The sequence below is a fragment of the Amblyomma maculatum genome, chromosome 3, assembly GCF_055883805.1.
Source record: "Amblyomma maculatum isolate TAMU_Amacu chromosome 3, ASM5588380v1, whole genome shotgun sequence".
NCBI classification, from domain to species: Eukaryota; Metazoa; Arthropoda; class Arachnida; order Ixodida; family Ixodidae; genus Amblyomma; species Amblyomma maculatum.
This window is the reverse complement of record NC_139346.1, coordinates 90216865-90239945: the sequence shown is the minus strand read 5'-3', so window position 1 is coordinate 90239945 and position 23081 is coordinate 90216865. Positions and strand designations below refer to the sequence as shown.

At 43.0% G+C, this 23081-nt stretch overlaps 1 long non-coding RNA gene across 1 annotated transcript; it reads left to right on the top strand.

Annotated features, from left to right (window-relative positions):
- Window positions 1–16010: 16010 nt before the first annotated feature.
- On the top strand, window positions 16011–19639 carry LOC146195256 (uncharacterized). Its single transcript, XR_014705547.1, has 3 exons — window positions 16011–16075; window positions 18108–18144; window positions 19456–19639. It is a non-coding gene; the product is annotated as an uncharacterized LOC146195256 (long non-coding RNA).
- The last annotated feature ends 3442 nt before the right edge of the window (window positions 19640–23081 follow it).

Here is a 23081-nt window from a genome sequence, read left to right as displayed (position 1 = left end):
TTGGCCAAAAGAAAATAAATGGTGTAGTTCTCCGCATCAGTATAATAAGCTAAGCGCGAGCTCTGCCTGTAAAAAAAAAAAGAGAGAGAACAGAAAGCGCGTCGTTCTGGACTTTCAGTTCCTAAATTGGAATTCTATGTCGTTGTGTGATTTTTCTACAATGTTATTCGGAAGAAAAGCGCTGGCAGAGTAATGTGGCAGCAGACTTTGGCAGCAGCGGTGGCCATGAGAGGACGTTTAATATGGAGTTATAGAGCAATAGGTCGACACCTGCGCAAGCCAGGAAGCGCAAGTTTACTGAGGCTGCTTTTCTACTCCGTCATCACGGGGCAATCTTCGAAGGAAAAATGACGGCTCCACTTCATCTGGCTTAATTAAAAATACAAAACAAAAAAACAGAAGGATCGACACTCCAAAACATACAACAGCACTACACAAACAACTTTTATTCCTTATATATAAAATTCCCCCCCACCCAAAAAAAAAAACAAAAAAAAAAGGATGTAAATATTTGCTTCCAGAAATAACGTTGTGCAGCGCGGAGCAGTTTGGTTGTTCGTCCGTCGTCTGGTAGCGTTACGTGTCCTAGCATACTCCGAATTCGTATCTGCATCTGCATGTTCACTTACGTTCAGTTACTCCGCGCGTATGGAAAAGGCGTTCAGTACCGTTTTCACTCAGCCTGCAGCAGCCAATAATAAATCAATCTAAATTATTTGTGACAGCCCGCGGATGCATGCTATAAATTTTTTAATTTTTCGAATAAAATGTCTTTTCAATTTCTCGCATTCCATGGTACTAAAGCTGTATATAGACTCCTTTTTTTTTTCATGCATGCAAAGTCATGCATACATATGTTGTGCCTTCAAGTGCTGCGACTGGCGTAGGCAGGTTATCCGAGTTATTGGTTAAATGGGGTTATTTGAATTCGTGGCGAATAAGCTTCGCAATACGAAAAAGAAACCGCCTCCCAAGAACTAGCCAGCAAGAAAAAGCTAAGTCACTTTTTATCTACATAGTAGTTCACATAATCCTGAAATGATTTCGGGCAAATAAGGCATTGATATAGTTTTTTCTGCATCTTGTAAACTTTCTAGATGTGCAGTCTTGTGGGAAAGGGTGACTCAAAATTGAGCATATTTGGCAAGATGCACATGGAAGAAAACAAGTGTTGCATGCACAACAGGGGTCATTTACAAGATTCCCATCAGTTTGGAAATTTTTATTGGACAAACTGGTAGGTCCTTAAAAGATCATTGACGAGAGCACGCACGTTACTTGGGTAGGCGAGGGGTTCAAGTCTGACTTTACAACTGTAGGTGCTGATGCTGTTGACCTCAGTTCAGCCGGGCTATGATTATGGGAAGAGAGGGACGCTTTAAAGAGAGATCGCAGAGGCGGTTTCTATCCTACACTTGCAACCGATTCAGTGTGTTAGCTTGCCATCTGTTTTCATCTTCCCAAAAGAAATTGAATTTCCTTGCCCCGTAGAGTTTTTGACAATTTGTTCATTTCATTTTCACGTACATTTGGTTCCCTCCTCCAGGGGTTTTTTATTTCCTGCTTCCACTTGCGGCCGTCGCATATTCAAGCCTTTAACTTCCTGGTAACGTTTCCATGTAAAATTCATATAATTTATGTTGAGCTGGTTTGTTCACTTCCACGTGCGCGTCGTTTTTATCTGGCTAATTCCTATTCGTCTTATCTGACCTGATTGTGAGATCACAAGTGCCAGCTGTCTATAAAGGCTACGAAAGTTTCTGAATAAAATTTCAGCTGCAAGCATACCCCGTTTTGTCGCCATCCTCTGTCCTATGTTTAATGCGCTTTTAATATACTGATGGTTAAGAAATTCTGGTCTCGGGAACAGCATTTGCTTCCTACAAGGTGAGGTATAAAACTTTTCCTAAGCTTTGGTAATACCTGCAAAATTTCATTTTCAAGTGCAGCATTTTTCGTGTCATGCTTGTTTCCTTTTCTGCCACCTATTTCATGAAGCATAATTTCTTGTTATTGACCTAGATCCAGATTTTTATTTGTATTTTTAAACAAGCTGAATAAAAAAAGCTCAACATCACGCGAGTTCTTACTTGCAAAGCCGTTCTTTCACCTTTCATGTTCATAAACTTTATTATGTGCAAAGTACTTGAACTAATAATGTTTCTTTCTAATCTTTCATACTGGTGGAAAGTGTAAGAAATGAAGCTACGGTTTCCTGCGCAGTGTTTTTTTTTCTTCTTGCCAAGTAGCCTTGCCTTGTTGTTACTTTTCCTTAGCAGTGGCCGTAAGATTGAATCACCGTTTGGCTGCTATGGTATCATTTTTTCTGCCCATTTCTGTTTCATCCTTGCCAACTGCCCGTGACTGATTATGAGTAACAGCTAGGGCACTTGGAAGTATTAAAATGCAGTTTGTATAAATTATTATATTGATTTTATCACCCCTCATTCCCACCAATCTGAACAACAAGTACCATCACACAGGTTGTATTTTGTAACAAGGCCATTCATTGGAGAAATAAGGATTCACAGAACTGTTTGTATCTGAAATGTTGCTATTAGCAATGCGTATTGAGCAGCGTTTCTCAGCACGGTGCGTATTATTGCCGGAACCGGCCCTCCTGTTAATAGAAAATGTAGATTGGTGCCTAGTAAAAACTTTGCCCTCATGGTGTTGGAAATGGGCAGTGTGGAAACGCTCTGTTCTCAAGCTTTATCTCTATATTTGGCACCAGAGATCTCATGCGATGGCAATTTGTAGCTCTTCTCTCTTCTTAGCCGACAAAAATGCCTGTTCAAGGGCACTGGTAGAATAAATGTTTTGGGCAAAACTGGGACGATTCAGTGCACCAGCATACCAATAGTGCTGTGGGGGCAAACTCATTTGGCAAGTTTTTGTTCTACTGCAGGCCCCGAATAAACATTTTATCAATCCAAATATCATTCATCAATTATTATATATAAACCAGTGTTTCTGGTAGTGACGCCAACTGTTCCTATCTCGTGTCTGTGGAATGTTTTTGTTCAGCTCACGGTAATAAGGTTGTCGTCACAAAATCAGCTGTAGCCTTTTTTAGGCATTCTGTGTGCATTTTAAGGTTTCTGGAAAGGTGTTCCTTCAGTTACGTTATTTATTTCCCCGCAGTTGCTAGACATGTACGATGGGAACATTTTTATACTGTGCACAGTATCATAGACAACTGCGCCAGCGTCGGACACTTGGTGAATGCACTAGCAACAAAGCTCTTGCGGGTGGCCTGCTGTAGTGTCCGGCGTTTTGGCTCGTGAACCTTTTACACTGCCCAGGGGCACCACAAACGGGGTGCTGTAGGCGTATTCTGGGTAGTAAAAATTTTATTTGTTTGTTAATGCATGCAATATGTATGAACCCACTCCCTCTAGTTGTATTATGGCACACATTACAATGAATTTAAACCATTGAAAATGTTTTCTGCCCCGCCGGGGTGGTGCACTGGTAAGACGCCCGACTACTGCCCGGAGTGCCCGGGTTCGAACCTGATCTCGGCGGCTGCGTTTTGACGGAGGCGAAACGAAGAGGCGTCCGTGTACTGTGCGATGTCAGTGCACGTTAAAGATCCCCAGGTGGTCGAAATTTCTCCGTAGCCCTCCACTACGGCTCCTCTTTCTCTCTTTCCACCTTCACTCCCACCTTCCTCCCTTCCCATACGGCGCGGTTCAGGGTTCCACAGAAACAAGTGTGACAGATACTGCGCCTTTCCCTTCCTGTGAACCAACTATTGTTATTATTATTATGAAAATGGTTTCTGAATTGGAACAATAGCAAAAAAAATTACCGACGATTACGTTACTTCCTAACGCGAAATTTGAGCGCAGCAAATAAGCTGTTTCACCTTTTCGGTAGATTCAGGCAAAGAAATCGAGCAACACATGTATGCGCTATCACAGAATTTTTTTTTTTATTTTTCACACGTATTCCTTTAACAAAGACTCCCTTCTCGGCGGCGGCGATGAGCTTCTGCTTCAGCCTCGCTTACACCTGGTTGCTCTCGACGGTGGCGATGAGCCTCCGCTTCGGCGGTGCGAACGGCAGGGTCTTCTCGACGGCGGCGATGAGCTTCTGCTTCAGCCTCGCTTACTGCTCTGGATTCTGGCGGCGACGGCGCTGGGCGTCTCCTCTGGCAGCTCGTTTAGCAGCAGCAGCAGCAGCATACGGAGGACTTCCACCGGTCGTCTCGCTCATGGCTCAGAAAGAACTGGCAGATAATTTCGCAGTGGCGAACGGCAGCGGCAATTTCGGCTCGGGCGGTGCACATATACAGATGCGCCGCCACCGATCTGGCTTTCTGATTGCCACGGCACAGGGGTTGCATTGGAGGAGGAGCGAAGAAAGGAATTAAGTTCGAGCCGGCGCTTTGACAACGGAGACTCGCAGGAAGAGGGGGAGGGGGGCGGCGTGTACACCCAGCGGCAAACGATGGGGGCAGAAGCGCGCGCAGCAAGCGGACAACGCGATAAAGAGAGGAGGGAAGAGATAGCAGCGACTGACTGATGCTGCTGCTGACGCCGATAGTGAGTCAACCCCAGCTGCGGAGTTGGTTTCAGGGACAACGCCGCCGATGCCGACGCAAACAATATGACACCCTCGCTTCCACAGCGCCAAGAACCAGGTCTAGCCGTGGGAAGGTGGTCACGTATTCGTCGACGTGCCGGGGCCTACGTGAAATAACCGGCGCGTCGGCAACTGAAGAGCACCCTATCCGCCACACAGGAACAGGAAGGGGGGGGGGGACCCTCCCCTGCTCTTTCTGCATGGCGGCGACGGTGTTCTATGCAGTCACGTTATCTTGACTCTCTAGCGGCGTCAGCGGCATCCAGCGGTATCAGTCGGTCGCTGCTAGCGCTGGGGGGATGAAAGGGGGGCGGAGCTGGTTACGAGGCCGACGCCGACGCGAAACCCAGGAACAGACGCCAAAGAGCTGCATTCTAAAATGAAAGCAATAAATAAGGCATTGTGAGGCACATACCCCTTCACGTGCGAAAAAAAACATATTTGCAATAAAAAAAAATATCAGCGGCTGCGTTTCGATGGAGGCGAAACGAAGTGGCGTCCGTGTGCTGTGCGATGTCAGCGCACGTTAAAGATCCCCAGGTGGTCGAAATTACTCCGTAGCCCTCCACTACGGCTCCCCTTTCTCTCTTTCCACTTTCACTCCCACCTTCCTCCCTTCCCTTGCGGCGCGGTTCGGGTGTCCACAGAGCAAGTGTGACAGTTACTGCGCCTTTCCTTTCCTGTGAACCAATTTATTTTAAAAATATCAGCGCGACGCTTTCGGTTCTCTACGCTTCAAATGATGTGTCATGAAGAAACTGACAGAACATTTTTATTTTTCATTGTTCTTTGCAATGTCCCTATTCGGGAACAGGACATTTCAATACTGAAAAAGTAATGCATGCTTCTGGCAGAAAGTGTGATAGTGTCCTTAGCAAGATATCGAGCTCAATAGATTCTTCAAGGATTATTGCTTGATTTGTTGATTAGATCAATCACTTCAGGGTATATTTACTATGAAAAAGGCAAAAGAAATTGCTCTAAACAAGTATGCACAAAAAGATGTGGCACGATGGGCAGCAAATCCGACACTTCGCTGTGCATCCTTCACGGAGGCAGCGCTGTGAGTTCGATGTGTTGACATGCTCCTGGTCAGAGGTTGTAGCCGTTGTGCCTAATGGCAGCTGTCAGTAGCAAATACGGTCTAGCGTTCATCACAACAGGCTCTGGGTATTCACTACTTGCCCGACCGTGCTATTTTTTAGGCGATCTGCTCCACATGATTGGGCTGTTCGTAAAATCATTCTGGAAAGCCGTCAAGTCCAACATACTTTTATGTTCAAGCTTGTCAGTACTTGTGTATCACATGTACTCTATCCAGCTGTTGCACAGCGTAAAAGATAGATCCAGACAGTGGCCTTACTAGCCTCTGTCTGGCTCTTGACGAGTAGGTACAGTGCAATGAGGAATTCGAATTGGTCGACTTGTCAAGTTTAGCGGGTTTTGAAACATCCAAAACGGCGATTTTAATGCCTTTGTTTGCATGCGCACAAAGTAGTAACGTGACGCCGAACACTCAGAAAATGAGTGTTCCGGCAGACGAGGCTTTGAGGCGCCCTGTCCCCGAACAGGGACGCTAACATTCGGAAGTGCATGCAAGGCTGAATGTGCTCGTAACACAGGTTATAGTCATTCTTTTACCGTCATGGACACTTCCTTTGATTAATAAATGCTAATATTTTGGTCAGCGCAGATTATAAACAGTTCACATTGACATAAACAAGCAATTACTGTTCGCTCCATAGAACGCAGCCGTGTCTACTTTTGCCGCGCTTTTCAGGCACCATTTATTTTAATTCGCATAAAATGGTGCCAACTGTCGAATAAAGTGGTTCAGGCCGCGTGTTTTGAAACGTTCAACCTGGCGTTTTTAGTTATGTTTTTGCACAGCAGGCCGAACAAATTTCACATCTCTATACAGGGACACTACGACCAGTACACAAAGATAGAGGAGCTTCTTCACTCTATTAGGCGATACCATGAAGCGTCATGCAGAGGGGAACTTTAATAAAGCTTTACTTGCAGCTAAGGTCAAGCGCGTTATTATACATAAAACCACAACGATGATAGTGAACCTAAATAAGCCAACACCTTATTTGGGGCTTTCTTGCGGGCATGACAAGGCCATTTGAGCTTCGTTAGCGTGGCCCTGAACTCCAGTGGATCCTACACTTCTTTCTATGCGCCATCGAATGGATTTGTCACGGACATAAGGTTGGCTAACATAAATTTCACTAATGGAACAGTCGCACAGAAAGCATTATCTGAGTCTGCAGTAATGTTAAAATTACACCACAGCAGTCCATTTTCGACCTTAGGTACAGTTATCAATGAAACCGCGCCGACCTCGGTGTGCTGCTCGACTTTTACTTGTTTACATGCAGGCAGCATAGTTGGAGCAGTGGGAACTTGGCATATTGGCAACGCATTGATAGCTAAAGTATGCCCGGTGCTTTCGTTTGTCGAAATGCTCCTGTCAACTAGTTACTCATTATAACTGTGCCCTAAATTTCATTTACTGCCGTTCTATATTAGCGATGAATGGTCGCTTTTAATATGATTACAAGTTGAAGTGAACTAGCGATTATTTGCTCCCGGTGTGCCTCCTCAACTTTATAATTGCTTGACGTGCAGTTTGTACTTGCACATCTGCTGAAAACTCTTCTATAAAGGATAGTTTCGTCTCAATGAAGGGTCATGAGTACATTGGTGGTTGTACACAGTATATTTCAGCTTTGAGTTGGCAGGGCAGGCAGCATTGCAGGAATAGGGCAGCATTGTGCAAAAGATGTTTATTTTCCTTATCTTCGTATTCCTTTCCTGCTTTTGCAGGACGGCAAATGCAGCAATTGTTTTATATAATATGCTACTGCCCGCTCACAGCGATGTCTGAGCGACATGGTGAGTCTCGATATTCATGAAGGGCCAGAAAAAACCACCAGTCGACGCAGAAAGCTTCTGAGACAAAGCGTTGCATATAGCAAGCGGTGGCAAACAGTGGCTGGGTGACTACCCAGCCATCGGTTTTCACCGTCGTGAGGTGGCAGTGGCACTGCTATGCTTTTAAAATTCGCGCGCAGCACACCTGTGAGCTGGTCCGAAAAGGCTTAAGACAATTGGTGTGAACCTATGCAGACCGATACCTTTCCTAAATATCCTGGAAAAAAAGAAAACTTATGACCTGAATGGCTTTTTTCGATGTTAAATACTAGATATATCAAACATCTCATTTGTGTTAACAAGACTTCAACAACTCTGTGGCTTCAATGATCAGCTTCTTAATTTAAACATGCCATGCTTGAGATCTTATGTGAGCACAGAGCGTGTGCCGTACTGTGTTGTGATTTGATAGAGCACAGTACAAACTGTGCTTTCGTTTGCCCCACACATTTGTAGACGTTTTGTGTAAAGATGAAACTGTAGCCATAAAGTCCTTGCAGCCATCTTTGAGTGGGAATTTTTTTACGTTGCCCTTGCTGTCACAGTTGATGACCCACCCCAAAATTTTCCCAACGCCTTTTCTCTGCTTATTGAATGTGACCACGTCATGGTAAGTAGCTTAACGAGTGAGCAGCTTGCGTGGCTGACGTCAATATCGAGTGGGCAGCCGCGCCAAGAACTCTCAGGACGCCAATTTCAAACCAAGGGGAACTCTTCACGGATCACCGGAGTCTTTTCCTAGCCATAACTAAATAAAAACCTTCTGCTGAATAAAGAGATTTTCCATGTGCAACCCTGCTTCAGCTGTCACTTTACACTACATTTAACAGGAGCTAAACCAGAGCCAATTTTTTATATTGTACATGTTGTTCGGATACAATTGAAACTATCCAATTTGCGGTTGTATCCAAAGCTGTGACGTATGCCACAAGTTTTCGTGGCGCTTTAGGTATCTTATGGAAAACAGGCCACTTATTTCATATAATTAAAAACTGATTCACACTATAAAGCGCAAAACCCCTCAGATGACGGAATATTTTCAGCTGATTATTGTGTGTTTTAAAACGGTGTCATGAAATCATGAACTGTAGAAATCAAAGTGCAGTTTGGTACCTAGAGCCATGCTTTAATTTTGAAAATTGCGCCGTGATGAGATCAGAATCTGGGCCAAACAGCACATAAGGCAGGGCTGGTTTCGTGTGCCTTTCCTTCCGAGTCCCAGGTCTGCTCACTCAGCGTTTTTGAAAGCATATATGAGCAGACTTTTTTTAAGTATATATGGGTAACAGTAACCGCAACTTATGGTCTCCTTATTAAATGAATAATAACCAAGATAAAAACTTTTAAATGGAAGTTGCGAATATTTATGTGCACCGGCTAACAGGATATGAGACGAAATGGTTTAGGTGGACCATGCGGGACTGAAACCTTTCATATAACAGTATACCGTTACATCTTTGGGTCATCTTGGGAGAACCAAATAAGAAACAGAAGAGAGAAGCAAAATGTTTTCAGTCTTGAAACCTTTCTGAAAACACCTTTACGTGAACCGCGGACCTTTGATTAGAGATCTGATGAACACATCGACTAGTTTCTGGCAAACCATGAGCGGCTGAGCCGTATCAATCAGTGGGATGCCTTTGTGAAGCTAACGAATATTGCATATTTCTTGGAAGCAACATTCTAATTTCGTGTAAGTTTGACATTTGCTTAGAACGATATTTGAAGATGTGTGCATATTACTGACCAGCAGCTATAATTTGAACTCCATTGCTTACGTGATTAGATACTGCTGCATCTAATCTCTAAACTTGTGCGACCAGCCGACGCCCCTTCCGCCGTGAGTGTCGCACATGATTCCATGGATGACCTGAATTGTCGGATTGTGCGAGAGGAGATGCTATGTAATCTGCGCTCTGTAAGTGCGCCACCGTGGCCGTACTGCGGCAAAAGCATGCGAACCCGTTCTTTTTTGGGGATCCGGCTCGCAAGGCGCCACGCTTCACTCGCAGAGGGTACAACCTACTCTGTCCAGCCGCCGATCGGACGAAAGCCGCCGCCAAAAGCGGGGGGTGGCCCTACGACGTTTTCTAGCCCTTATGCGCTTACCAAGGGCGCTCGTTGCCTCTGTGCTATAGCTTTGCAATGAGAGGGCATATCTCCTTGTACTCACGTGCAAGAGGTGCTCATTTAGCCATTTTAAATGCTTTGATAGTGTTTATCATTCTGCGAGCCTTACAGAACTCTTAGCAATGAGTCTTTATATGCATGAAGATGGTGCATGTTTTCGCGCCTTTCATTTTTAGACGAGAACTGGCAGACAATTTACTGTAGTGCGGCATAACCTCGCATGTACAGAGGGTGAGCCGGTCCTCTTCATATATCGCTTCTGCGTGACCTTTGTTTTGCCTATGAATAGATCCTACATGCTTTGTGGGGAACTTTTCTTGGCATTCATAAATATATTTAGCCTTTTACAAAGAGGGAATCAGCACCTTTGCTCACTAAAAATGTTAAGACGAGAGCTAAAACAATGCCATCGCTATGTCATACTTTTGCACAAGCAAGTAGAAGCTCGCAAACCAAACTATTTTTTTCTTTATGTCCGGAAATGTTCATTTCAAACTTGAATGCAGTGGAAAAAAATCAAATGCTGCAGGAAATATTTTTTTTTTAATTGGCTAGCGCAGTATCGAATTATTACAATGCTGTTTGGGGCTCAGAGGAGTTATCTATCGGCGAGATCTGCTGCAAGCCGCGGTTTTCGGAGTTTCAGTTAAATATAGAGGTATGATGTGAATGAAAAATCAATTCTTATTACGTTTTTTTTTTTTTCTATAGGCGTGGTTAAGGCCATCGGTGTGGCGGATAGTCAGTCCCTTTTATCGTCAACTAAAGACTTTCACTGGCACTTTTCAGGAGCATTGGCAGGAAAACACTTCCTGCCATTTGGGAAAGCGATATAGTCTGAATGACAAAAAGGCACATAAATTAAAACGTTGCGTATTTTACTCCCTTGCCCAGCCTGTCTACAATGCGGCCATTTGCGCAAGCTAAGTCCTACTTCAGCTGAAGTATACATGAGAGATTATTTACATATACTTATTTTTATATTGAGGCGATCCGGTGGGAGCTACAGCAGAACTTTGAGGAGCACATTGAAGAAAAGTTCGACAAATATAATGTTTTAGTCAAAGAAGTAGAAAAGTGAAGAATTTGAGAAAGAATTGAGCGAAGTAAATCAATCGAATGATTATCAGTGTCTAATTTTATCAGTAAGTTGGCGCAGTAGAAGTCACGGAAACACACCTTGAAGCTTTCTTTCAGCCTATTGATAAAAAAGAAAGGTATGGATAAATGTTCCGATTCGAACACAAGAATGGCCGAGGCGTGGCTCGCGTAATATTCGGGGTCCTGTAACGACCTGGAGTAATAAAAATGGTGAGCTGATAAGAGACGGAAGAATGATTTGAAAAATGTAGGTGACCGGCGATCTCTTAATATATCTAGCTACAGTGAGGAGAGAGGTAGGGGGAAAGTCTCAGAAATACTGATGGTAAATTTATTTCATTTAAGTTTCATTTTGTTACCTTAACGGTCTCTAAAAAGGTGTGCTACATCAAGGGTGGCAAGAGTAAGAATGCATAATCACAATAACAGGAAAGTTTTGACATTTTAATGAACTGTGCTGTGCAAGTGATGACAGCAATGCTGTCCGGAAGGCCGTTCCAGTCTGCATATGTTCGAGGAAAAAAAGGAATTTAAAAATGTGACGGTACGTGAACGTGGACGGGCAACTTGTAGCTGATGGCTGGTACGATGAGATAGGCTTGCGAGGGGAAGAAAATAAGGTGCGATGCTCATAGGGCTGTGAAAAAGTTCGTAAAATAAAGATAGGCTGGCAATGCGACGACAGAGTGATAAGAGGGATAATATGAATGCTGTTTTTAAGGAGGAAACACTGATGTCATAAGAATACGATGAATGAATAAAACGAGCGGCGCGATTTTGAATAGATTCGAGGGCACTAATGAGGTAAGCTTGATGAGGATTCCAAACGGGTGATGCAAATTCTAGTTTGGACCTGACGAATAATTTGTAGGCTAATCACCTTACGTGTTCGGGAGCATGATGAAGATGGCGCTTTAAGAAACCTAACGTCCTGTTTGCTGGCGATATTATGTTAGTAACATGCATAGTCCAAGAAAGATCGCTGCAAATTGTTATGCCTAAATACTTACATAATGGAACTAGTTGTAGGGGAACTTCAGAGATTACGTAAGGAAAAACGAGAGGATTACGGCGACGGTTAATGGACAAAAGATAACCATTACGTGGGTCAAGTTGCATTAGCCACTCGTTACAGCAAGCCTTAACAGCATTAGGATCGTTTTGAAGAGAAGATGGGTCAGCAGGTGGTGAGAATAGCACGATAGCACGAGCAGCACGAATTCCAGTACACAGTCATCAGCGAACATGCGTATGTTAGATGTTACGTTTGAGGGCAAATCAATAATATATATGAGAAAGAATAGCGGGCCAAGCACATACCCCTGTGGGAAGCCTGACGTTACTAAGAGTTAGCTAGAGTTCATATTGTTAACAGAGAACGATTAGTCAAGAACTCTTCATTCCACTTCAATATATCGGGTTGTAAATTTATTCGAGAAAGTTTTATCAGTAGGCTTTTATGAGGTGCTTTATCAAAAGCTTTAGTGAAATTTAAAAATATGACATCAGTCTGTAGTTTAGAATCAAGGTTAGCATGCAGGTCATGAACGAATGTAGAATGTTGGGTTTCGCAGGAGTAACCTCAGCGAAACTCTTGCTGAGCAGGATGGAAAAAATTGTTTGAATCAAGAAATGTGATGATGTGTGTATAAACGACATGTTCCATGATTTTGGAAGAGATACTAGTTAGCGAGAGGGGTCGGTAATTTAGTGGTGAGTTTTTGTTACCTAGTTTGTAGACTGGAACGACCTTCCCATGTTTCCATTCTTTTGGCAGTTGACCTGTCAGGAGGAATGTGTGAATAACAAGCACAACAGGGATGAACATATATCTTTGGTGTTAATCAGTATTTCGGCATGGATATTGTCAATTCCAGCCGAGGATGAAAGTTTAATGTTTTCTATTAGTGACAAAATTTCTGTTGAAGAAAATGTGAGAAGGCATGGTATCCTGGATAATAGCCTGGTTTGGAGGTAATATCGGATCTGTTTTATTGGTAAATACAGATGAAAAGGCGCCTTTCAACATGCTGGCGCATTCAGTTCCACAGATGGTAACACCCGATGCATCGGTGAGGGAAATAGTGCGTGCGTGGTGGGGGTTAATGACTTGCCAGAGCCGGCGGGGGTTAGTAGTCAACATTTTGGCCAGATCGGCATGGAAAAAGATGTGTTTGACTATTCGAATATTTAGTAAATACGTTTTTTCAGCTGCGTAATACGTGTTCCAAGCGTTTTGACTAGGGCGTAACTTGGCCGAGCGGTAGAGACGGTTTGTATTATTTTCAGGACGTTTGAGTGTGTTAGTGAACCAAGGGTTTTGAGGGTTTGTTCGTCTATTTATGTTGGCAATAAACCTATCGACCAAATCTTCAATTTTTCTCTTAAACATAAACCAGTTTTCGTGGACGGATCTTTGATGAGAGTTAAATAAATAAATAAATTGGTTCACAGGAAGGGAAAGGCGCAGTAACTGTCACACTTGCTCTGTGGACACCCGAACCGCGCCGTAAGGGAAGGGAGGAGGGTGGGAATGAAAGTGGAAAGAGAGAAAGAGGAGCCGTAGTGGAGGGCTACGGAGTAATTTCGACCACCTGGGGATCTTTAACGTGCGCTGACATCGCACAGCACACGACGCCTCTTCGTTTCGCCTCCATCGAAACGCAGCCGCCGCGGTCGGGTTCGAACCCGGGAACTCCGGCACAGTAGTCGGGCGTCTTACCACTGCACCACCCCGGCGGGGCATTTGATGAGAGTTAAATTGGAAATCTGGTAAAAATGGGCGAAGTTCACTATTTATAGCAACCTAGTTCCCTTCATCGTAAATTTGGATTGTTCGCTTACATGCTGTGCGTGAAGATGGTTTAATCATGAAGCCGGCATGTGTGACTTGGTGATCGCTGGTACCTGGTAGATATTACTAGGTCAAGAATCATCGCGCAGTCATCAGTTACAGGGGTTGGTTCGCATATTAGTTGAACGAGATCAAAGTTAGGGCAAACGTCAAGAAAATCATTAGCATCCCTGTTACCTGTAGTGGTTAGACCTCCCTTAGCGTTTCTCTCTCTGCTGTCCACTCGAAAACACCTAGCACTGGCACAACTAGACGACCATGAGCTGCAAGCCTTGCGTGATCATTGCCGCTCCCTCCGCCTGCAGCAGGCACCTCACATATTTGTGCCCGGAACGCTTAGTCTCAGCAGGTCACTGCCGCCGCCACTTCTCAGGTTGCTGCTTCTCCAGCTACTTGATAATAAGCGTGGACGCAGTCGCCGCTGACCGCCTACCTCCACAATGGTGACGCCTACGTCATTCGAACTCGCAAACGACTGATCCATTCATCCAGCCAATACATCCACCCAACCACCCACCGACTAACCCGTCCACCCGTCCGTCCGTCCGTCCGTCCGTCCGTCCGTCCGTCCGTCCGTCCGTCCGTCAGTCCGTCCGTCCGTCCATCCATCCATCCATCCATCCATCCATCCATCCATCCATCCATCCATCCATCCATCCATCCATCCATCCATCCATCCATCCATCCATCCATCCATCCGTCCGTCCGTCCGTCCGTCCGTCCGTCCGTCCGTCCGTCCGTCTATCCATCCATCCATCTATACATCCATCAACGGGATATGGCGTATTAGGGCTGATGAGGACAAATTTATACAATAACAATTATTAAGCTCTTTTGACATCATACCAATCACATAGATTTCATGTTCGACTCTCTCTAAAGCTAGTCACACCGGCAGTGATTTGATACCTGTCCATGAGGACTGCAAGCGAACCCTAGGATCACTGATTTCTCCACACTAGCTACACTAGAGTAGTAAAACTTCATTAGGCCTTTTGGCATTTGACTGCATTGGTTTGGTTGGTGTAGGGTAAACTACGTATACCAACGCCTCTATTTCCCTACTACGGATAAACGTTTGTACAATATCAGACGTTTTAAGAGTACCATGCAAACTAGCACACTTGATATCAGTACAGGGCGTTATCACCAGTTTGAGACAAACACGTGTTAAAATTACTAGATTACAATAGATGGAAAGATGCGGGATCGAATACCGGCCGCCTCGGCCGCTTTTTGAAGGAGGAGAAAAGTAGGGTGTCTGCGTGCTGGGCGATCAGTGCACAAAAAAAAACCCCAGGTGGTCGATATTTCCGCAGCTACGGCGTTTCTCATAGCCTGAGTCACTATGGGACGTGAAACCCTTATAAATAGTGGCGGTCGGTTAAATGTTTAAATGCTTAACAATTATATCAAGGCACGCATTAGGAACATTACTTTGCAATTATGTCGGGGAAAGTTGCAGGAAGCGGACAAAAAAGAATTCATAGGGTTTGAAAGCAAAACAGCAGGGACATAGACATGAAAAGTTTGAATCGTGTTAAAAATAGTAAGCTGAGGAATTCCGTAAAAACATATGCCATAGAAGGGGGAGAAAGGCTGCTTCACATGTTAAGCTACTTCTGAATTACAGCACTACCGTTGGTTTGTGAGAGACATAAATTGGCGGTAAATATCGGGCCAGTATAATTACGGACTTCTTCCAGAATCATACACTCAGGAAAGTTATAAGAATGGAAGATTCCCTACGATATGAATCTTTACTGTTTTGCAGCATGTTCACACGAGCTATCGCGTCAAATGTTCCCAATGCTTGTTCCTTCATGGACTGAAACGCAGTGATAATACCTGGTCCTTCTTTGTAACATGACTGTAGCATGTTCGAGATTGTGAAAAGTTTTCGGCCCTTTACCTGTAAAGCTGTTCATTGGAATTAAAGCTTTCCGTGCCAAGGTGAATTGCGTTTAGCTGCGAGCGTCCAATAAAAGCAACCGCATAGCATCGAGGTCGTCAATTCTTTATTTCTGTTTTGGAATTTGACAACATTTGAGTAAATTTAAGTAATATGATACCGGAGTAAACCTGTTTATTTTTGCACAAGACGCATATTCCTTTTTATTTTGGCCATAGTAAAACAGGAGCAACAGCAGAAAGGTAGGTTATAAAAAATGCCTACTCCTGCTATTATTATGGCGTACCGGTGCAGTGACAACTAAAAACAGAAAAGAGCGTCACAGAAAGAGCGATCTCTGCTTCTGACAGTTGCGGCTAAGTGGCGCGATCTTTTCCGCACAACAGGCATTTCAAAAGCTAGAGTTCGCACCTTCAGCTTCAGCGTAATGGGAGCATAAATACGAGAAATGTGCAAAGAAGCGCTTCCTGTAGTTGGGCTTATGAAATCGCATGCAGCATGATTTTACTGTACGTCATTCTCTCCGTCGCCGTTGTGACAGATGCTATGTGAGTGTACTGTTTTTACTCAAGTATGTGCATTCTTTATTGACAATGAGGTAGGTGTTTAAATCGCCTTGCTTAGTCGCTCACAACTGAAGGAACCTCAAACCTCATGCCATTGTTATATTCAGGAGTAAATCAGTGATCACGATTTTTTTGCGTTTCAAAAAGTTTCTCAAGGAATATTCTCTAAGAATTTGGACAACAATTCAGATCGGCGTATTTAAAAACAGGCTGCTCTTTTAAACCCTTTCCAAGAATCATTTTTGGGGACGATAGTAGTGTCATAATATCTGGTCGTTGGACCCCTACCTTTTCAATAAAAGATACCATAGGAGCAAGCCCACAGGGCATTGTTCACAGTTGCTTCAGTGATAACGTGTAATAAATAATACACTTAAAATTTTGGTAAAACCTGAGATATAAACGCGCTGTGAGTTTTTAGAAGTAACAGTTTTGGGAGCAAAACCAATCGGTACTCTTCATCAGAGATATATGTTATTATTGAATAGAATGGCGGAGAGTTTTACCGGAAAGTTGAGCATCTGGCCTGTTAGTGAGATGCTCAGGCTTTGCTCAAACTTTAGTGATAAAAGAGGCTCTTGCGCATGCGAAGTTCTTTTTGTGCGTTGCGAAAAACGTGTGAACTTAAAACGCAGCTTGTAGCGGTGAGTGCAATAATCTGTGTTCAGTAATATATCCACTCAAAAGCGTTCGGTACATTTAAATAATGCCGGTGAAAAAGCTTCCAGCTCTTGATGGGTGTCTGAATTGCGAACAGTAGAAAATCGAGAGAGATCTGTGCAAACTGCACATATTATACAAATATTTTTCACTCAGATTTTAATTTTTTATTTGACTGACTACTTAAGGAAGTTCAGTACTTAGAATGTTGAGAGCCGCTTTTGAAGAGCATCAATGCTCGGAAGTGCCGAAAGAATTGTTTCTTTGCTTGCGTATTTAAACGAACTAACATTACTATCAATACGCTTGCATAATGGTCTGAGAAGAAAATGCGCAGTTATAACTGTTAGTAGCAGAGCATATTTTGCCACTTTGGCTGGTTACAAATATTTGAACAGCGGTTCCTGCAAGCGATTGCATTATCTGATCTGGTTTCTGCTTCCTCATCATCACAAAAACTGAATAGATCTCACATCGTCCCAGGATTCGCTTAGCACAGTCAAGCTTTTGGATAGGAGATTGGGTGGCTATAAACATTCGTTTATAACCATCCAGACACAATGAAAACGACACGAGATGGCCTAGGAAAACATTTGCACAATGACCCGTTTCACTAGGTTACTGAATAAAAAAATGAGTAGGTCTTGAGAGCATGCGATGCATAATTCAGCGATGCATAATTTCGCCAATATTTCGCCAAGTAGGTGCCAAGAAACAAGAGAAACACATCCGTCTGTTTTTCAATAATATATCTCTCCTGACACTGCTTCGGGAAGAAAACTCGAAAGCTAAAATGTATTACTGGGTTCACGCAACAGAACACCGTCGATATCCCACGAGTTTTCTGCCATGTTAATTGTAGTATTAACATGAGCTGCTGATGTGAGATAGAGTTTCGATGGTGGGCGTGCACGCTTGTTTGTTTCTGAATGCGGTTCACAAGGCGCCAATAACAGAAGCGTAAACACGCTGTCACGCGTTATTTGCATATTTTCTGGGCTTCCCTAAATGCCGGAACGAATAACTTTATAAGTGGTACTCTGGCAAAACAAGGAGGGCTGGTTCTTTCCTAATCCCTTTCTAGAATTTTTTTTTTCAAACTCATTCGGGGCTAAAATGAACACTGAGCATCTTGGATAAGTTAGTATAGCTGCTAACTAATTGAGTCAAATATAAAATACCCATGATGAACGCCTGACGGCGAGAATAAATATCTCTGGTATAATCCAGTTGTGGTTCACAGCTCTTCTAATGCTTAAGTAAAACATGTAATATTTCTTTGCCTGCGCCCCCTACCTCTCTAATCTGTTTATACAATAAACTAAACTTCCTTTGCTTTCCGTTTTCTATGCAGTGTCAGTATCTGGCAACACAGGTCTTGCCTCGCATTCGTGAGTATATTTGCACATATTTAAGCATAGGTGCACCACCTACCTTTCACACATTTTTAGGGAGGGATACAAATGATAATTGGAGGCTTGGTCTGTTAAAGACGTTTCCAATTTTCTAAATTATTAACAACGTTCGTGCTCTAACAACACAAAATACGAAACTAGCGCACTCTTTTATTATAGGTGATGGTTTCTGTAAAGCAGGAAACCTGTGCCGACGAAGATTCAGGCGCTATTGCAAGTTGTTCTAAACATCGCGCAGGAAAGTACTATACTTTTTAATCACTACGTTACGCGTGTAATGACATAGATGACGTATTCAGCCGCGAAAGAACCTATTGCGGTGCTAGCGATATTTGAAGTAAAAACGTTAATACCTTCACGCTGGGGGGAAATCCACCATGCTTTAATTTGTTTCTTTGCCGCGGTAAACAGCATTTGGCTGAAATAAAGTTTTGAAATGGTTTCTTGACCGTAAACGTACGTTCTGTTTGGACGCCGCAAATTTTCTGAGTTTAAGCAGGTTTGTATCCAGCGCTTGTATCTTGTTCTTCTATCTGCGGAAAAAAATATTCACATGCATTCTCGGCAACCAGTCTTATCGAATTGGCGAAATGAAACGTACCTAGTGCCACGTCATTACAGTGGTCAGTAAATTTAGATAATATGTCCAGAAAACATTTTTTTTATTGTTACCGCAGCAAACTCCTGCAATTATATGTGAAAACAATGCATTTATAGGTAGTCAACCAAAATGTGGCTGTCATTATCTAAATCATTTCGAAACATAAAATGAAATAGTGATATCCAAAGTTATATGAAGCCAAATTGCACTTATTGAAGCCAAGTGCTTTTATGGGCGGCACATATTGGTCCTGGTTTTTTTTTTTATTGCTTCTTTGGCGACTCTTTCAGCAAGACAAAAACAAATAAACATATCATAATTTGGATTAAGTACATTGACCTCGGTTTTGAAGCTCGTTTTTCATAGGATTGGTGTATCAGCTCTGAGGCAGGCAGAGGAGAGATTTTACTACCGGGTTAAGGGCGGCTTATTGCCATAATGCAGAAAGTAGGTTGTGGTTTTGTCTATGCGCTCGCGCTTTCTGGCCTTTTCTTGCCGGGCATATTTAGACCAGTGGTCATTTTTTGTGAGTGGTACATTTACGAAAGAGGAATGACGCCCTGAACTCAATTTTAAAAGCGCTGACAGGCCAAAAAGCTAGGCGCCATTGTGTGCCTGCAATATTTAAATATACGGTAACTGCTATGGTCTCATGTATACAAAAAAAAACTATACTTTTTTTTCAGTGCCGACCACGTCAGCCCTCTACTGACAGCTGCAAGAATGGCTGCGTATGCCGTGCAATACGGTACTTCCCGCTGGTTGGTGGTTGCCTCGACCCCAATATTACCATACCTCTCATGTTTCGCCAACGTCTTATCGGGATAAACCGAGGAAAATGGTCCTGAATGATCGTGGTAGCTGCCATGTCCAAAGTAGGTTAATGCAATAAAAAGTCGTTATTTAAAATTACGTTTGAAATAAAATCTTGTAAAACACTTTATAGGCATGGAGAGGCCAGATGGCTTCGTATAAGTTCACGGATACGAGAAAAGCTCGCCTGTTCATTTACATCTGAAGAAAAACCTGGGACCTATGGGGTTTCTTGTGTTAAGAATAGTGTGTTATGCTTAAGGGCATGAATTCGCGTTTGTCTTCAAGCGTCACTGCGCGTGGATTTTATTGAACTAAGCGGAAAATTATTCATGGCAACCCTGACTTGGGGTAGGAATAAATCATGTTAGGCAGAAAACCTTCATTGTGTTGGTTTCTCTTTGGACCTGTAATTTACTCTAATGTACAGAGCAGCGTCAAGTTCTTCCGGCGCTGCCGCGCTAATATATAACTTCATATTCTAGCATTAAACGTAACTATTATACACAATGATCTGCTTAACAGTGATTATTTATTATCTAAAATTAATTTAGTACAATTTTGTTCAACATCAGCCATCCAGCGGTAAAGGAGAATGCCGCAGCATGAAGTTCGATTTAAAAAAAAACAACAACTAATTACCTGCAACTGATAGGACATGCGATTGGTTCAATGTAATTACACCCAGCAAAATCTGTCCAACGGCGTATGACAATGAAGCAACTTAAGTTATATCTTGATCACAATTACCTAATTAAGGTATCAGACCAACAATTTTTCGAACGCAGTTATACTCAACGTAAGCTATTCAGCGATTAATGAAGATAATAAACCGTAAATTGTTATTTTAGTCCCATTGACTATAATAGTGCAGTCAGTTTTGTGGCTTAGATAGTAATGCACAAAAATTAGTCATAAAAGATCAGTTAGTCACGTCGTCATGCATGAGAGTCCTTATTCCGAGTTTGCGTCGTTGGCGACAGTTCGTTATCTCCTCGACCTTAACTCGCCAACTACCACTTTCGGTTCCGGCTATGTAATCAACCAAATCACTAGATGTCGGGGAAATAGAGACACATCCGATAAGACGAAAACGCGGAATGTGGGCGTAATTCATCATAACACTATATTAAGCAAGGCGGGTCTCCCTGCGGGCTTAGTCCCGGTTTGCCTTTAGGCGAGCTTGCTGTCTCTGGTTTTGTACACTGCGTAGTATAGCTACCGCTACAGGACTAAACGAACAGAAGTACTTACCGCGTACTGAGCGGTGGCCATTGTACGATAACTTTTTTTCATTATTTAAAAATGCTTTGCAGTATTAAGCAGATAGCTTCATGGCCTCGTAAGTGCATTGGAATCCAGCAATGCGTCGCGAGATATTTTGAAGCTTCTTGAGCGCATCTCTGAGCTGTGGCCCGACAGTATACTTGCCGATCCGCTAATACTTGGCATTCTCTTGTAGCGGGAGGCCAAGGCTCTTCGAGGTCAGGAAGCGAATGGTCTTCTCAACATAGCCAGAATAGACACTGCTATATTTAGCGGCACCTCAGGTTAAAAAGGTGAAAAATGAAAATGAAAGTGAAAAGCAAGGCGCGTAACGAAAGTGCACGTGAAAGAACCCGCGGGGGATGACCATAAACTAAACCAAACATAGATGAGGTTCTCAGATGACAAAAAAGTTAGGGTTATGTAAAGATTTGGAGTGAACTAGAGACACTATCATTGCCATGTTAGAGTGTACAGTACCTTCATGGCTGACTGTCATATTCTTTGGTCAAAACAGTTTTGATAATCATTTCTTCTATATGCAATACGGCATAGCACCGACATGTATAGCGCCTTGATATGGAGTAATTATTTACCGGCTGAGGTACTAGCAGCTTTTTCAGAAGCTGCAGATTTCTTTCCAGATGAAAGCCCGTGAGCAAAATGTATACCTTACACACAAGTGTTGAAGTTTTCGTTTCTCACCACTTAGTAATCTGACAGATTTGTTTCGGCACTTATTTCAGAAAGAGTTTTATTTTTTGGTAAATACTATTTTTATGAATCAATACTGACATTTGCAATGACTTAATTTAATGTAGAATCTGTGTGCGGTAAAAAATCACTTAAGGTTCTTTCTTGGTATTTTTGTCAGCGCTAATAGTTTATCACTAACCCTACGCACAAAAAGGGGTGCTTTGAACCACTAATTAGAAGAAATTCTGATCGTCAATTTAAAGCTAACGCAATTTTATTGAAATAGTTTGCAGACAATATCATAAGAACTTCATAAGAACTTTACCATAAAATATCATGGGATGTTATCATTTACCTGTTGATAGTTGTGATATAAGTGAGAAAGTGTGGCATGACATGATCTCCACGTTTCCTGTCGACACATGAGGGCTGCTCATACGTCTATACATTTTCGTGGTGCTAATGCAAGGTTTGGAGCTTGTACTGCAGATAAACCTACGTAGCCGACTAACAGTTCGTACCAGGTGGTGATAGTCAATATTCAGTACATAGATAGCAGGAGACGAAGAGGTGGTGCTTCCTCATCTAAAAAGACAAGTAAGGTAGCAAACCAGTATTTAAACCCACACAACTGTCTTACATATCCAGTAATAACACGGTTGCAACACGCCTCGGTCTTTCCTTCAATATAAATCGCCCATTTGATCAGAACTTGGTCTGAACAGCGAGCTAGCTATTTCGTGCATACCCAGGACACTTAAACTTTTCTGATAAAAAGGAATATTTAACATACCTTTACCGATATTTTGGGTTTAAATCGAGAAGTTCGAACAATTTCTCATCCGAAAAGTTTGGCAGCAGCTTCGCGAGCATGCAGCGCCAGTTCCAGCAGTTTAAGTGGAGCTTGGTACTGGCTGCACTCAAAACGAATGGTCAAGTATAGGTCTGGCATTGTGGTAGCCTTGATGTTGGCAACGAATTGCAGCTGGCAGCCTGCTGCCTACATATTGGCCCCAGAATATGGAAACACACGATGAAGTTTACGGAAGCACACTACACCGAAAGATCGCAAGAACAATCCTGTATGCATGAACACATGTAAGCCGCTTGCATGAAACGCATGGTACGTTTCCTTGTTGAACGCGATTGAAATGTAATCATGTTTCCTGCACACGTTTTCTTTACTACGCATGCGTGTCCTTGGTGATCTCAAGCATCGCTCTGGTTCTAAAAAGAATTACTTGAGTGTGAGTGTAAAGATCAGCGCTACGAAAAATTACTACGCTTTGTTTGCCATCAGTGGCTGTTGACTTCCTTTGTACATACCTCATAAGGAGCTGCTCACAGACCTATAATTAAACGAGTGTGATTGTAGGCCATTTAGTGGAACATCACAGAAATGAAACCGCAGAAACGACAAGTCGACCTAGAGGGGACGACACAGTTCACATAGCCTTGTGCTGTCTCTTTGCCTCCTTTTTGTCGTCTGGGTAGTTTTATGTTTACGAAGGCCAAAGCTTGTTTGTCGTTTGGTTTC